The sequence below is a fragment of the Pleurodeles waltl genome, chromosome 2_1 (genome assembly GCF_031143425.1).
Source record: "Pleurodeles waltl isolate 20211129_DDA chromosome 2_1, aPleWal1.hap1.20221129, whole genome shotgun sequence".
Lineage (NCBI taxonomy): Eukaryota > Metazoa > Chordata > Amphibia > Caudata > Salamandridae > Pleurodeles > Pleurodeles waltl.
In genome coordinates this window covers 448,160,766-448,177,719 of record NC_090438.1, presented here as the reverse complement: position 1 = coordinate 448,177,719, position 16,954 = coordinate 448,160,766, and positions in this window count along the sequence as shown.

The window sequence follows — 16,954 nt, the reverse complement described above, 5'->3', positions numbered from 1 at the left end:
TGCAAGTCGCAATTTGCTATGCAGTACGGTGTCTCAGACACCGACTGCGACTCGCAATGGGGTCGCAATGACCCACCTCATCAATATTCATGAGGTGGGTCGCAATTTGCGGCCCCATTGCGAGTATAGGCACTCGCTAACATGGAGGCCTGCTGACATCAGCAGACCTCCATGTTCGTGACCTGCTTTTCAATAAAGCAGTTTTTTTTTTTAAGTGTAGCCCGTTTTCCTTAAAGGAAAACGAGCTGCACTTAAAAAAAACCTTTAGTTTCGGTATTTTTTCAGGGCAGGGAGTGGTCCCTTGGACCACTCCCTGCCCTGAAAAAATATTTTTGGGTCCATTCACAAAGTGGAAGGGGTCCCATGGGGACCCCTTCCAATTTGCGAGTGGGTTACCATCCACTTCAAGTGGATGGTAACTGCGACTCCATTTGCGACCGCGTACGCGGTCGCAAATGGAATTGCATCCCACTGCAAGTCGCAAATAGGAAGGGAACACCCCTTCCTATTTGCGAGTCGGAAATGCATTTTGCGAGTCGGTCCCGACTCGCAAAATGCATTTCTGCATAGGAAACTCACATTTGCGACACGCAAACGGCAGTTTTTGCCGTTTGCGAGTCGCAAATCGTTTCCTACATCTGGCCCTTTGCCGTTTGCGAGTCGCAAATCGTTTCCTACATCTGGCCCTTGGTATCAAACATGAGGCAGTTTACAATGACAGCGGCAGCATTGAAAAGCAAACGACATATTGAGGGTGTGACAGATATTGAGTTTGGTGCCAAGCTGAAAGAGAACACTGGATAAAACAGTATTGTGTATGAAGAACAAAAACCAAGTAAGACTTTTTAATAAAAGTCGTTTTTGCAAATTTTTCAAAGGGGAATGGCAGCATACTTCTAGTACTGAGGCTTGCTTTAATGAAGAAGTCTACTTTTAAGGGGAATGCATTTGTGCAAGCAATTGAAACAACTGCCCAACACTTTGAGGTAAAATATGTTACTCCCACAGAAAAATATGGGATGGTTTCTAGAAATATAGTGGAAGAGATGGCTGAGGAGGTACAAGGAAGACACAGACAAGCCAATGTGTATAAGTGGAAGCACAGTAGTATTTTTAGTGTCTGCCAGAAATCAATTGATATATTAAGATGTTTTCTATATCAATTTACAGCTAGAAGTTAAACGTAAACTTTGCACTTGTATAGCGCACTACTCACCCGTTAGGGTCTTAAAGTGCTGTACGCATACCACTGTGGAACCCCTCCTGGCTTTTCCCTGTGAGGCACCCACTCCAGGGCAACCCCCAGGGTGAAGCCAGGCATCTAAGCGCTGTCAGGGCCCTTGTGGAGATTAAGCAAGCTATTGCCCAGAGTTACAGAGTGGGACTCATTAATTAGATTAGGCACCAAGGCGAGAATTATCCGGTCCAAGGCAATTGAGCCCAAGACCCGCCGAGGCAGGAATTAAACACTGGTCCCGGGCCAGATCTCTGCATCAGGGTCTGCCGCTGTAACCATTGTGCCACACTTCTCCACTTGTGCCACACTTCTCCAGTGTGAAGTTCAAAAGCAGAAAACTTCAATGTTGCAAGCATTAGATCCATGCAACATGAGAAAATATACTAATCTGCATTAACACTCACTGGCATGTCTATCCAGTAAAATGTTCACATGTATTTTTCATCATTTTAGATTCTTGGCTGTTCATCATTCAAAAAGGCTAAATTTAGTTAGAAGACTTTACTTTGTAAAAAGTCTTGCATTGTGTTTAAGAGAAATTAGGAAATCACTTTTCTGTGATGGTACATTATCAGAGGTTGAAAAAGTTTGAGAAGATATTTAGTTATGTTTCCTAAGGTCTGAAGTAGAGTCTGGGCAAAATGAGAAGTTGGTATGTTCAGGTGTAGAGGAACAGAACACAGATTTTAACAGGTAATTTTGCATGAGAAATCTAAAAGTTTAGTGCAGTTTCTACAGAGCAACAAAACTATGTTTGCATTTGTTGACAACGTACTCACTACAAAAGCCAAATTTAAAATGTTTATGTGAAAACAGCAAGAAAACAGAGATATGTGTCTAGAATTTGTTGTGTATTTATTTGTGGATAAACGTTTCAACTTGTCAATATACCAGATCATACGCATGTATTGCTACGACAAATTGGAAGTCAACAAAATGTCTGCCAGAGCAATACACAATAGGTTAGAGCTAGTTGAAATTCCAGAAGAACTTTTACATGTGAATTTGTATGATGAATACTGACATTTTCTGTGCACCCTTTTCAAGTTTTAGTTAATATGGAACCAAAGACTGAGAAACTGCCACCCACTGAGTTTCAGAAAGGCCTTGGAGGTAGAGTTATGTATTTACCTTTAGAGTTTAAATGCAATATTTAAACAATGGGAGCAGAGAGAGATCTCGATGAACTGCTTTTTAATCTTCTGAATGGTGTGCCCACAAAACAACTGACATGTACTAGTGGATGTGAATAAGGTGAAGAAACCTATGTTCTATCTTAAACAGAATAATGTGTATTATTAAGACATGGATGTAGTCGCACATGGAAGTTGCAGGGAGGCAGAAATTTTGCTTTTGAGAGCACAGATTGAAAAAGTGGAAAAAAGTAGTGGAAATATATGAGCACTACAGCATCCTGTGTGTGGGAAATAAATTTAGAAGCTCTATGTTTTCCTCAGCTATTCCCAACTGGAGTAGGTGGACGTCATCATGACCGCCCTGTGCAAATACCTGCAGCGAAGCATAGATCAAAAATATATTCAGAGGATACTGGATTTCAAAAAAGTATTCCATATGTATTCATTCAATGACAGCGTGGACTGTCACACGCTTTTAAACATATTCTTAAGACAGGGATTAATATGCAAAGTATATCCTAAAAAGACATTGTTCAAAAAACCCATGGCAAAGATGGGAAGCTTGAGTGCAATTTCATAAATTTATTGGCATACCAATATGGGACCAATGAATATTGGTATTGTCATCATGATGAGCTCAAATGTATGCTGCAAAATGTAGATGCACTAAATTGGTGTATAACACTGAGTTGTGCAGAGAATGCATGGGAGGATTTACATGAGTTTTTGAGAGAAGCAAACTCTGACAATAAATGCATTGAATTGAAGACAACAGAAGAACTTTGCTCTTTGGATCCTTCAAATGTTTGAAAGTAATTCAACTGCAGATTCCAATCCCTATTGACCTTCATTTACAGCAAACAATCCACCCATCGGAGAAGACATTTAATTCTTTTGGCAAGAAGAATACCAAGCAAGAGGTGCTCCTGACATTCTTATGCTGTTGTGGATAAAAGATGCACCTAAATTTGGAACACACACAGATGAAGCTGTACTTTCTTTCATAGAGCAGTATATGACATGTAGCATCCCAGAGGACACTGAGGAAAAAGTCCTAAAGCATCAAGTCCTACACTTTCAATCACATAAATGTGGGAAATATTCTTTGAGAAAATGCATAGCAAAAAGAACATTTTGCACAAAATGCTGTTTTGGATTTCCAAGACCTGTTATTTGAAAAGGAAGACTGAACAGTTTTATTTCTGCAGTGAGACATACACTTACTCATAAATCACCCAAAAACACCTACAACCTCAGAAGAACAGAGGCTTCAAAATATATTAATGATTACAAAACTGTAATTTTAAAAATGTAGAATGACAAAATGGATATTCAATTTGTGGCAGACCACTCTGTAGCCTTTGGTCATTGTATAACTTCAAACATAACAAATTCTGATAAGATGAAGATGAAAGATGTGTAGGAAGAGATCTCTGCAGAAAAGCCTCTGGCAAAGAAATTGCATAGCTTTAGTTTAAAGCTGTTTTCACACAGGGACCTTGATTCTTTGAATGCTGTGATTGGTTAAGTTCAGCTAGTTTTAATTTGAAGTTAAAAGGAATTTTTTTGGTGAGTTTAGGCTTGGCATCAACTCAAAAAAGAGTTTTGAAGGATTTTCCAGAAATTAAATATCTTGACGAATTTGAGCCATGCAATTCAGACATTATAAAAATGAAGATGTTGGTCAGTTACTAGCCAAAAAGGAGTCCACAAGCTGAAAATGTTTGTCTCTATGAAGTTCTCCAATACTATACATATAGAACAAATATTGCAGAAAATGTAGATGGAGGAAAATGTGCTGTAGTTGGTTGAAATATATGTTTGGTTCAAGACAGCAAAGGCAGTCTAATTGACACAGGAAAACTATGGGCCTGATTTAGATTTTGCCAGAGGGATTACTCTGTCACAAAGGTCACTCATATCTCATCTGCCAAAATATAAATCCCTTTATTTCCTATTGGATTTACATTCCAGCAGATACGATATCCATTACCGTTGTGATGGAGTAACCAGTCCACCAAAATCTAAATCAGGCCCTAAGGTGCCAGACTCTGTAAAAAAAGAGAGTTTTTCTATTTAGCACTGTTGCAGCTGTTTTGTATCTGTGAAGTTCAGAATCAGAATTACAAGGAGAGTTTGAGAGCTATGGATATTATTTTAATGCTGCAAAGGGTGGAATTCAGTATCTTCTAACTACTTGAAAAAGTTGAATGATCAAATTGAGTGGTAGGATATATATGCTGCTGACAAAGCAGCCAGAGCTCAGGTACTGGTGAAAGATTCCTTATACATCTTCTTACTTATTTCCTACAAAAGACTACAAACTGGGAATTATCATGTGTGGTTAAAGCACCTACTGGACTAGCTGCACACAATATCAAAGGTATTACTCTACACAATGTTTGATGCTGCCTGTGCAATATGACAACAAACTGGAATACCAAACGTCTTTTGAAGCTTGTCATGAAGTGTCAATGGTGTTAAAAAAGTTAAAGCTTTGAATCATCAATGAGGTGATGAGCATGGTCTCAAACTTGATCCTTGCCCTTGTACATTTGCGAATGCACGAGGTTCTGAATAGGAATTATGATGTCCTATTTGGGAGATAACATTTGATTGATTTTGGAGATCTATTGCCACTTACACCTGTAAAAGGACAGTCTGTATTCAAAACACTGCTCCATGATGAGACTAGGACTTCTTTGGGAAGCATTGGAAATGTGAATATTGGGTTACATTCCAAATACAAAAATAATTTACAATATGCAACAAACTTCGAATATAGAACTATTTTAAAAGAGATTTGAAAAGGTGTTTTTCCCAAAGAGGGAAGACATCTTCTAGAAAGTCATCTTCTTAAGAAAACTGTTTCAAATTGTATTGTATTGTATTGTAATCGTATTTATATGGCGCTTACTACCCCTGACGAGGCGTCGAAGCGCTTTTCGATGAGTAGCACGCTACTCCGGAACCCAACAAGAATTAGTGATGCATTAGTATCATTTAATAATGAGTACAGTTTTAGTATTATTATGAGTTAATTTGAGCTGCGGATATGAGAGTTTGTTAGTTAGATTGACTGGAGTAATGGAGGGGTGGAGGAGGAAAGAAATCTAAAAGTGTTAATTGGGAGTATATCCTTCATTTACTCAACCCAAAGGCTTGGGATGAATAAAGGGGGGCAGAGGGGGGAAGAGTATGTGGAAGGGTTAGGGAGAGCATAGTAGCAGGGTGAGATGAATGCAGGAGAATTTAGTAGGGTTGTGTGGGAGGTTCCAGAGGTAGAGTGAGGTTTGGTGAGTTAGATGTGGAGGTGGAGGGAAGAGCTTAGGCAGAGATATTTAGGAGATGAAAGTGGTCGAAGGGATTTGGGATGAGTCAGAGTGAGAATGGAGGATAGTTTGATAGAGACATGACATAAGAGTGATGAAAAATGAGAGCAGAAATTCATAGATATCTAGTATAACAACCCAAACAAAACAGGAGCCATGCAATGATCCACAACATGCCAAGCACAGAAACAACATATACACATACATACACATATATATATATATATATATATATATATATATATATATATATATATATATATTTATACACACACACACGAATACACACATATGCACATACAATACATAATTAGAATCATGGGTAAAAAATACTTAGTCAGACAGGTTTAAAAGAGTGTGTGTGTATTTTATTGTTATGACAGTAGCAATACATATTTTCCAAAGAAACTATAAATAAATAGAAATATACATATAATCTGAAAAAAATATTTATCCACATAGGCATATGCAGTTCATAGTTTTTAAAAAAAGGTGGTTATGAAGGAAAGAGCCAACTCTTGAGTAGTTTTCTGAAAACAAGAAAGTTATCTGTGGCTCTTATAGTTGGGGGTAATGAATTCCATAGTTTTGCTGCTTGGACGGAGAAGGATGTACCACCTACAGTCTTTTTCTTGTATGGTGGTGTTCTAAGGCGGGGTGCCAGTCTTGAGCGGAGGGTTCTTTGTTGGATGTATTTGGAAATTTTCTTTCTGATAAAAAGCGGTCCTGTTCCATGTATAGCTTTGTGGGTGATACAAAGCAGTTTGAAAGTGCATCTTCTGGCAACGGGTAACCAGTGTAGTGCTCTCAAGGCAGGGGAGATGTGGTCTTGCGGCTTTATATGTAGTAGTAGCCTGGCTGCGGAATTCTGGATACATTGTAGTTTTTTCATAACAGATAGAGATGATCCATGGTAGAGGCTATTGGCATAATCCAGTTTGGATAATACAAGTGAGATAGTAGCTTGCACCTTGTGTGGAAATCCGAGGTGGGGGAAGATGCGTCGTAAAGTCTTTAAGGTGATGAAGCTTGTGCGTGCTAATTTGTCTACTTGGGTATTCATAGTTAGCTTGGAATCCATAGTGATTCCTAGGTTTTTCACTTCCTTGGATAATTGAGGAGTTGGTCCAAGATCTTCAGGCCAGACGCACAGAGGGTCATAATTTTTCCAGTCACCACATATGAGTATTTCTGTTTTGGAGGTATTTAGTTTGAGATGGCTCCAGGTCATCCACTGATCAACGGCTCTGAGGCATCTGAAGATTTGTGACTTTTCAATGTTTTTGGGGTCTTCTAATTGATGTAGTATTTGTGTGTCATCTGCATAGTTGTAGCATGTGAGATAGAACTCATTGATCAGTTCTGGTAAAGATATCAAGTAGATGTTAAAAAGCAAAGGTGAGATGATTGACCCTTGGGGGACCCCTGTTTTTGTGAGGTAGGGTTCGGACGAGAAGGGGGGCGAGTGGATGATATTCGCTCTTTTTTGGAGATAGAAAGTAATCCAGTCGAGAGCAATCCCTTGTATGCCGGCTTCGTGGAGTCTTTGAGTTAGGGTGTCATGGTCAACCGTATCAAAGGCAGCTGAGAGGTCCAAGAGAAGTAGTGCAGCAACTCCATTTCGGTCGACTGAGTTTTTAAGATCGTCCCAGATTGTCATGAGTGCCGATTCAGTGCTTCTTCCTGGGCGGAATCCAGTTTGGAAGTCTGAAAGTATAGAATTGTCTTCAATGAATTGTGACATCTGGGCGAATGCTGCTCTTTCTATCAATTTGCCCAGGAAAGGTCCATTTGTGATAGGTCTGTAGTTGTTGGGGTCTTGCGGGTCTAGGTTTGTTTTCTTTAATAATGGTTGTATCTATGCCTTTTTCAGGTCTGTAGGAAAAGTTCCTGAAGTTAAAGAGTTTTAATGATTCTTCTTACAGGTGTGGCAGCAGAAGTAGATAGCAGGATGTTCTTGAAGATTTGTGGTGGGCAAGGGTCAGAAGGGCAACCAAAAGGTCTGCTTGCTTTGACCAAATCCATAAATTCATCCTGGGATAGTTGTTTGAAAGACTGTAGAGGTTGGGATGGTTTATTCTTAAAGGGTATTTTAGTAAAGGGGTTGGTGCTGATGCTTTTCTTCTGTTTTAAATAGGAGTCCAATGTGTCTGCCTTGGTTGTGTAGTGAGTTGCCAATTTGTTTGTGAAATCTTGAGTGGTGGGATGACTTCCTTCCATGCATGTGAGTTTTCGAAATTCATTGAGAATTTTATAAAATTCCTTGGTTGTAGATTGAGCATTTAGAATTCGGTCTGAGTAGTATCTTTTTTTAGCTTTTTTGATTGATGATTTGTATATCCTATTAAGTTTGTGTAGCTGCAGTTTGTCTTGACTGTTGTTTGTTTTGAGCCAGGTCTGCTGCAACTTTCTGATTTGTTGCTTTATCTTTTTAAGTTCTGTGTTTCTCCAAGGTGTTGGTTTTCTTTTGTCATGTTTAGTTTTTCTGAGTGGTATTAGGACATCAAAAGCTTCCTGTAGCCACTCATAAAGTGTTGGTACAGAATTGATTGTATCTAGATCCGTGTTTGCTGTTAGTTGTGTTTCTAAGTGATCCAAATTGAGTTTGCTCCATGGTCGGTAGGTGTATGTATGTAAGTGGTTGTGGGGTGTGTTGATTTGTGGAGTTGTCTGTCGGAAAGTTATCAGATGGTGGTCTGACCAGGTGGTTGGTGTGATGCTATGAATAGTAACGAGTTCAGGCTTAGCAAAAATGACATCTAGGATGTGACCAGCGATGTGTGTGGGATTGTGTACAATCTGATGTAGGTTCAATGCGAGTAGGCCAGTGGTGATAGCTTTTGGATGGGGCATATTGGGTTTATCAAACCAAATGTTTAGATCCCCAAGAATGCATAGATTGGAGTATAGTGTAATAAGGTTTGAGACTGTGTCAAGAAAAGCATCAGGGAAAGTGGAGTTGTTAGGTGGAGGTCTGTAAAGGAGGAGAAAGTTACAGGATGAAGTTGGAGTAGGGTGGCATCTGGTAAGGAGGGCTTCACAACCTTGTATGGAGATGTTGTCTGTTTTACTGAGGTTTATTGCCTGTTTGAATATAATAGCTAGTCCACCTCCTCTCTTGCCTATACGGTTTTGTGTGATGGTTTGATAGCCCGGAGGAAGGGCTTCGTGCAACACTGGTGCCATGTCATCTCCCAACCAGGATTCCGTAGTGAATAGTAAGTCAGGTTGTGTGTCTGTGAGCAGTTCGTAGATGTGGTGCTTGTTTTTTTAGAGTGATCGAGCATTTATGAGCTGGCAGTTTAGAGAGGGTGTGTTAGTGGCAGTGTTGTTTTGTTTAGTAGAAGGGTAAGTAGTATAATGTGAGCTTGAAGCAGGAGTGTTGCTAGTTGTGATAACCGTTTGAGGCTCACAATAGTCTTGCTTTTCAAGATAGTGTTCCTCCTCCAGCAGGTTAAGGAGGCATTTTGTTGGGTCTGTGTGTGTGGGTGGTGAACTTGGTGGCTGAGAGAGCCATGAGGAGTGTAGTGTTTTTTGTAGGGTAGTTGTATTATGTAACAAACAAGGGGATGCGAGGTTGCTATGAGTGGCATGTTTTTTATTTTGTTTGTGTTTGTTTAGTGTGGATGGAGTATGGGTTAGGGGTGGTGGAGGAGCATGTGGATCATGATATAAGGCCCTAAATTGTGCAATGGAGGAGAGGCGAGTGAATGAAGGTTGCTGGGATGGGGTGCTTGGGGTAGGTGTTTGTGAAGAGTGGGGGGGTAGGGGTGGAGATAGGATGGAATTTGTATCCTTTGTGTAGTCCTGGGGGTGGGAGTGGGTATGATGATGAGTGTAATGTAAGTTTGTGTTGCTTTGATGTGCTGATGTGTGTGGTCGGTATTGTTTTTGTGGAATAGTGAGAGGGGATATTGGTGTAGTTGTTTTTGGTGAGGGATTTGTATGTGAGTTAGTGCTGCTAAGTGGAGTTTGAGTGTTAGATGGGGTGTTGATGTGTTTTGGAGATGAATGTATGAGGTGTGTAAGAGTTGATGGGTGTGTGTCAGGGAAAGAAGTATTAGTTGAGATGACTAGAAGGGGTAATATGTGTGGTGGAGTGAAATGTGGGGATTGTATGGTTGTGTGTAATTGGTGAGGAGAGGGGAAGAGTGTTTGTAGATGATGTGTTTGAAGGCAGGGTTTGGGCATTGGTATGAAGACAGGCGGTCTGTGTGGAGCGAACAGCGGATTGTGTTTTTGGTTAGTATGAGCAGAGAGTGTGTATCTGGGAGACTGAAACTGGGCGAAATGTATGTTGTAGTTTTGTATTGTGTGGGTGGTGGCAGGTAGTGTTAGTGGGAGGGGACAGAGTAGTGTTTGCTGTGATAATGAAGGTGTTTGACTGTAGTAGTTATGGGGGGTATGTGTATATGTGTTGTATGTAGGGTATTGTGTTGGGTGGTGGGGCAATGCAATCTGTCTGTGGTCAGTTTGTGATGCATGATTTGGATGTATTTGCAGATAATGTTTTTGCATGTTGAGGGATGTTTTGGGGTGGAAACCATTCCTGTGGAAATAAGAATTGGGCAGCATTTCTGGCCCTAGTCCCTAGTCCCTAACAGGCCCAAACAGGCAACTGCCCTTTGCCTCGACGCCCGTGCTCAGACGCCCTGAATCCTGGCCTTTTATAGCCCTACTGGCCTATAAGAAGCTCGTCCTAACCCTAGCCAATCCTGTTTTAAACCCTGATTTAGCCAACTAATGGAAGACCCAGCCCTATTCACCAGTCACAGCCCTATTTCCTGACCCCCAATCACAGCCCCAGCCCTAAAACCTACATCCAATCAGAATCCTAGCCCTATCCACCAACCACAGCCCTAGAACCAACAGCCAATCAGAATCCTAGCCCTATCCACCAATCACAGCCCTAGAACCTACAGCCAATCAGAATCCCAGCCCTATCCACCAATCACAGCCCTAGAACCAACAGCCAATCAGAATCCCAGCCCTATCCACCAATCATAACTGCATCCCTGGAGCTAGCAACCAATGAAACACCATCTTCCAAAACCCAATCACAACAGCATATGCAACAACCACGAGGAACCTATATAAGGAGCAAGTTAACTAAACTCCAGTCCCTGTGGCCTGGGGGGAGGCTACTGCTGCTCTATTCAGTATCTCCTTGGATAAAGACAGGCTGAATCCACACTTCCAAGCTAGCAGAGTCTACTTTCCAGGTAAGGGGGAGATTGTTTAAGAGACAAACACTGCAATAGTTCTGGGCGCACACTCTAAAATCTGTCTTTTTTAAAGGCAAAAATACAGGGGGGCAGACAGCTTTTAAGCACAATTTAAATCACACAAACAGATTAAAAACAGTCTCCTAAAACCACACTCTGAAAGATGTATGTAGTCTTTTTACTAAGAATAGGGGTAAAAAAAAGGGGGGCAGAGGGGGGGAAAGGGGGGGGAGCCACAAACTAGCAAGGGAATTCACACAGTCACGGCAAAAACGATTTTTAAACAAACACCACTTTAAAAGAGGCCAGGCTGCCTGAAAACACAGAGAGTCCACAGTAAAACAAACACGTTTTGAACAATTAATACTGTTTAACTAGAAAATATCTTTGGGCTCCTTACCTAGGTCTGTTTGCAATCCTTGAACACTGGGCTGTATCAGGACACAGGGGAGATGCACACAGGAACACAAAATGGAGGTGCCTGTCTTTGGCTTTCCCTCCACCAACTTAAGGAGCCAGAGCAGGTGGGGGGGGCGGGTCTCAGGTGCAGCAGAGACTCAGGGAGCCAATCAGCTAAGTCCAGTCCCTGTGGCCTGGGGGGAGGCTACTGCTGCTCTATTCAGTATCTCCTTGGATACAGACAGGCTGAATCCACACTTCCAAGCTAGCAGAGTCAACTTTCCAGGTAAGGGGGAGATTGTTTAAGAGACAAACACTGCAATAGTTCTGGGCGCACACTGTAAAATCGGGCTTTTTTAAAGGCAAAAATACAGGGGGGCAGACAGCTTTTAAGCACAATTTAAATCACACAAACAGATTAAAAACAGTCTCCTAAAACCACACTCTGAAAGATGTATGTAGTCTTTTTACTAAGAATAGGGGTGAAAAAAAAGGGGGGCAGAGGGGGGGGAAGGGGGCGGGAGCCACAAACTAGCAAGGGAATTCACAGTCATGGCAAAAACGATTTTTAAACAAACACCACTTTAAAAGAGGCCAGGCTGCCTGAAAACACAGAGAGTCCACAGTAAAACAAACACTTTTTGAACAATTAATACTATTTAACTAGAAAATATCTTTGGGCTCCTTACCTAGGTCTTTTTGCCTATCCTTGAACACTGGGCTGTATCAGGACACAGGGGAGATGCACACAGGAACACAACATGGAGGTGCCTGTCTTTGGCCTTCCCTCCACAAATTTAAGGAGCCAGAGCAGGTGGGGGGGGGGGGGCGGGTCTCAGGTGCCGCAGAGACTCAGTGAGCCAATCAGCTAAGTCCAGTCCCTGTGGCCTGGGGGGAGGCTACTGCTGCTCTATTCAGTATCTCCTTGGATACAGACAGGCTGAATCCACACTTCCAAGCTAGCAGAGTCTACTTTCTAGGTAAGGGGGAGATTGTTTAAGAGACAAACACTGCAATAGTTCTGGGCGCACACTCTAAAATCGGGCTTTTTTAAAGGCAAAAATACAGGGGGGCAGACAGCTTTTAAGCACAATTTAAATCACACAAACAGATTAAAAACAGTCTCCTAAAACCACACTCTGAAAGATGTATGTAGTCTTTTTACTAAGAATAGGGGTGAAAAAAAAGGGGGGCAGAGGGGGGAAAGGGGGGGGGCACAAACTAGCAAGGGAATTCACACAGTCACGGCAAAAACGATTTTTAAACAAACACCACTTTAAAAGAGGCCAGGCTGCCTGAAAACACAGAGAGTCCACAGTAAAACAAACACTTTTTGAACAATTAATACTATTTAACTAGAAAATATCTTTGGGCTCCTTACCTAAATGATGACGATAGCAGTAGAACTAATGTTCACTTTCAAACAAGAAGCTAAACCTATTGTGTGCCTAATGCCTACATTAAAGCAGTGTGCCTCTTTCAACAAAGAATTGCTGGAATTTGAGAAAAATGGGTAGAACCATCGTTAAGGAAGGTATGTTATATATAGCTTTGTATCGAGGTAGGACATTGTCTGGATTGTGTCTATTTGAACCTGATGATACTAGAGGAAATGCAGATTCCAGTTGTGTTACAGAATATAATTAAGAACTATTTATGTTCCTCACTTGGGACAGTATCTAGTTTGCGAGAAACACTCCATCTGTACGAAGCAGAAAATGTCAAATCAGTGTAGTGATGCTGCTGCAAAGAAGGAAATGAAAGAGAAGGAAGTTATTAAGTCACAGAAAATTGAAAATGATGGTGATATTTAGGTTATTAGTTGTAAAATCCTTCTGGTGTAAACTGCTATGCTTACTTTGTGGTAAACATTTTGTTTGCATTTCCTAGTGTTGTTGCAATCCAACAGAAACAACAGAAAGTATTGAGTTCTGCATTGTGTAGTTTGTTGAATCATTTTCGTAATGAGAGAACAAAAATACATTCAACATCGGTAATTCGAGACACTGTAGACCTATTTAGTGGATATGTACAGTTTACTCAAAATACTCAACAGGATGTACAGAAGTTTTAATGGTTATATTTTGGTATCTTAAAACAAGAAGAGATAGCTGTAAATGATTTCTATGGAATTAGTTACTTGTGGCACCATGAATGTCAAGATCTCTCTTACACATCAACTACAGAAACAAAAGCAGATTGTTTTATTTATTTCAAAGTACTAGATTCCAAAAGTGTAAGTTTTGACTCATTACTGAAAAGAAGTTACTCAAAATAAATGCTTAAAATGTCCAATACATGTTCTGTAAACTTTACATATAGCAAGAAGTGAGTATGTTACCTTAATGCTACAATGCTGCAGAGCAGAAGGTGGTAAATTACATACTGAGATTACTAGCTGTAAAGCAGGACAAATATATATCTTTTGTAAAACGTTTAATTCTGTCTCTATCATTTTTCATGAAGGAGTTACTATTAGATCATTACAGTGTCTAAAAAGTAAAAATGGATAGACAGAATGTAATGATAGGAACTGAAAATTCAAGCAAAGATTGCATTTTAAGTCACCAAATTCATAACTATTGCTTCTTGTTAGAAATGGGGGCTGCGGTTGGCAGTCAGTTTGCACTTTGTGCAAGCAGGAACCTTCACTTTAGTCAGTTTGTTATTTCAAAGGCAATGTGCAAAGTATTTGTACCAGAGCACATAGTATTACATAGTATTACAGTGAAAAGCTTGGAAAAATAGCTAATATTTATCTAAATCAAACAAGACCAAAACAACAATAATACAACATACACAAGTAAAGTTATGATTTTTTTAAATAAAAAAATCTTACTCCATACAAAAAAACTGAAACGTTGTTACACAAAGTACCTGCTTTGCATAAAAAAACAGTTGCACTGGCAAGCATGCGTTGAAAAAGTCAGCAACGAGTCAATTCTTTAATTGCAAGTGAGGGAGTGCATTTTTTTTCTCCAGTCAGGTGGGCAATGTGTTGTTTTTCTCTCCCGCAAGAGAGTGATGCATTGGTTTTCAGACCTCAGATCAATGCAGGTTCATGTTGATTTTGATTCCCAGCGATGATGCGTGCGAAATTCGAACACATTGTGATGGAAAACCACCATGCATGGGGGTTGCGTCATTTTAGGATGCCACAAGCAGGTGTGGCGTTGCTTCTCCAGCCGTGATGCAGATTATGCGTTGATTTCCCAGCCACGATGCAGGTGGTGCTTCGATTTCTCAGCCGTGATGTAGGTGGTGTGTCATTTTTGCAGCCGCGTTGCAGATGGTGCATCACAATTTTCCCTGCATGGCTCTCATGCATGGATTTCCACCTTGGTTCTACCAGCTTCACCTTTTAAGGGACCATGGACTGGATAGGGCACCATTCGACAGGGCAGGAGTCTCAGCAGAGAGTCCAAGTGCTGGAAATCGTCTTTGACGGCCCTAAGACTTCAAAACAGGATGCAAGCTCAGTCTAAGCCCTTGGAGACGCTTCACACACCGCAATATACCACAAAGTCCAGTCTTTTAACTCTTTCAGGCAAAAGCAGCAACTGCAGGCTACCCCAGCAAAGCACAGTCACACGCAAAGGGGCAGTGCTCCTCCTCCAGCTCTTCAGCTGCTCTTCTCCTTGGCAGAGGTTCCTCTTGATTCCAGAAGTATTCTAAAAATCTGGGGTTTTGGGTCCACTACTTATACCCCTTTCTGTCTGTAGGCAAACTTCAAAGGAAAGTCTCTGTTGCTCACAAGATCCTGCCTTGCCTAGGCCTGGCTCCAGACACACACCAGGAGGTTGGAGACTGCATTGGGTGAGGGCAGGCACAGCCCATTCAGTTGTAAGTGTCAGCTCCCCCTGCACTCTAGCCCAGATGACCCATCAGGATATGCAGGCTATACCCCAGGTCCCTTTGTGTCACTGTCTAGTGGAAATTCACAAACAGCCCAACTGTCAGTCTGACCCAGAAAAGGAATACACAAGCAGGCAAAGTCACAGAATTGTTTTAGCAAGAAAATACGCACTTTCTAAAAGTCTCTTTTTCAAACTGATAATCTAAAAAACACCCTTACCAAAAGTTATATTCTAGAATTGTGAGTTCAGAGACCCCAAACTTCACTTCTCTATGTGTTCCAAAATGGAAACTACTATTGAAATTTATTTAAAGGCAGCCCCCATGTTAACTTATGAGAGTGATAAGCCTTGCAACCGTGAAAAACAAATTTGGCAGTATGTCACTGTTAGGACATGCAAAAAACATATGAGTACATGTCCCGCCTTTAACATACACCGTACCCTGTCCCTGGAGCTGCCTAGGGCCTAACTTAGGGGTGCCTTACATGTACAAAAATGGAATAATTTGACCTGGCAAGTGGGTACACTTGCCAGGTCGAATTGGCAGTTTAAAACTGCACACACACAGATGCTGCAGTGGCAGGTCTGAGCCATATTTACAGAGCTGTTCATGTAGGTGGCGCAATCATTGCTGCAGGTCCACTACTAGCATTTTATTTAGAAGCCTGGGCACCTCTAGTGCACTTTACGAGGGACTTACTAGTAAATCAAGTATGCCAAATCATAGAAAAGCCAATTACAAATGCAGTTTGCACAGGGAACACTTGCACTTTAGCACTGGTCAGCAGTGGTAACGTGCCCAGAGGAAAAACACCAGCAAATACAGATCCCACACACAGTCAAAACATGGGAAGCAGAGGCAAAAAACAGGGGAGACAACGCCAGGGATGCCAGGTCTAACACATGTCACCCCCAGTTGAAAATGGGGAGAACTACCCAACCTCATAGGAATTCTCATCACTAAGTGGAAGAATTTGGACAGACCATCAATACTGGAGTTTTCTGTCCCAGGACATCTCCATTAACCATCTGAGGGGCTTGTGGTCTTTCTCAACCTGAAAGTGAGTCCCAAACAAGTAGGGTCTTAGTATCTTCGCAAAAGCTCCACACTCGATTGCAATCCACCTACGTTACCTGAGAAGTAACCTCCTACTAATAAAGGCTACAGGTTGGGCTGGGCCCTCTTCATGTAGCTGTGCTAGTACCACTCCCACACCATGCTCTGAAGCGCCAGTCTGCACAACAAATTCTTTAGAGCGGTCAGGTGCCTTCAGTGTTGGTGCCGTGCACATGGCTGCCTTTAGGGCATCAAAAGCTGTCTGACAAGTCTCAGTCCAGATCACTTCCTTGGGTTGCTTTTTGGAGGTTAACTCAGTTAAGGGAGCAAACCTCCTATAGTACCCTGTGAGACCTAGAAAGACTCTCACCTCTGTCTTGGTCTTGGGAGGCTCCCAAGCCAGAATGGTTGCAATCTTTGGCTGCAGGGGGGCCACCTGGCCACTCCTCACCTGGTGTCCCAAGTACATCGCAGAACCCTGATCTATTTGGCACTTACTTGCCTCAATAGTGAGGCCTGCCTTTTGGAGGGCCTCCAACACTTGCTGCAAATGTTCCTCTCAAATGGAGCTGAACACAGCAATGTCATCCCGCTAGGCTGCACTGAAGTCCTCCAAAGCCTGGTTAACTAACCTCTGAAAGGTGGCAGGGGCATTTCTCATTACAATGGACATCACCCTGAACTGGAAGTGCCCGTCTGGGGTAGAAAATG